Genomic DNA, 697 nt, shown 5'->3' on the forward strand with positions numbered 1-697 from the left:
TTGCCAACTCTGGTGATTTTGTCATGAGTCTCCCGATATCTGGTATTTCTCCTTCAAGCCCCACCTCTTGGATTCACGAGAATCTCAGCTTTTGTTTTTGAAAAACAAAACAAGTGCGCTCCTAGCCCTGTGGTGGCAGAGGAAAGCTTGGAAAGGCAGACTTCTAAGCCTACCCCGAAGGTGCAGAAATCAGCAGGCCAACACGGGGGTGCTGGAATTGGGGGTGCCGGCTTGAAGCGGTTTCCATCAGATACAGGGGTTTACAGCGTCTTGCAATGGCTCTCCGCCCCCCCGCCGGACAAAACGGACCCGAAGTTTAATAACTTTACACCAATAACATCTCCTGACTGTGAGGGCTGCCCGAGGTGTGGGGCCAGCCCTGGGGGGGGCGGGGAGGAGCTGAAGCCTGGAGGTGCCGGCAGAGCCAGACTAGCTTTGGGGGAGTCGGGGCGTGGGGGGGGCACTGCCCTTGCCCCGCTATCCGCGCCCCGTGCCCGGGGGGAGCTGGGAATTTGCAAGGCAGCCCCCAGACACAGCCACCCCCCCACGGGGCGGGGGCCTCCCCTGTGACCTGCACCCGGGGCGCGTCGCGCGCTCGCCACCTGCCCAGCAAAGCCGGGCTCGAGCGGCCCCGCGCGCGGGGGGCGCTAGGAGCTCTCGCGAGAGCCGTTTGAGCGCGAGCCGGGCGGACGCTGCT

Source organism: Malaclemys terrapin, chromosome 16 (assembly GCF_027887155.1).
Source record: "Malaclemys terrapin pileata isolate rMalTer1 chromosome 16, rMalTer1.hap1, whole genome shotgun sequence".
Taxonomy (NCBI): domain Eukaryota; kingdom Metazoa; phylum Chordata; order Testudines; family Emydidae; genus Malaclemys; species Malaclemys terrapin.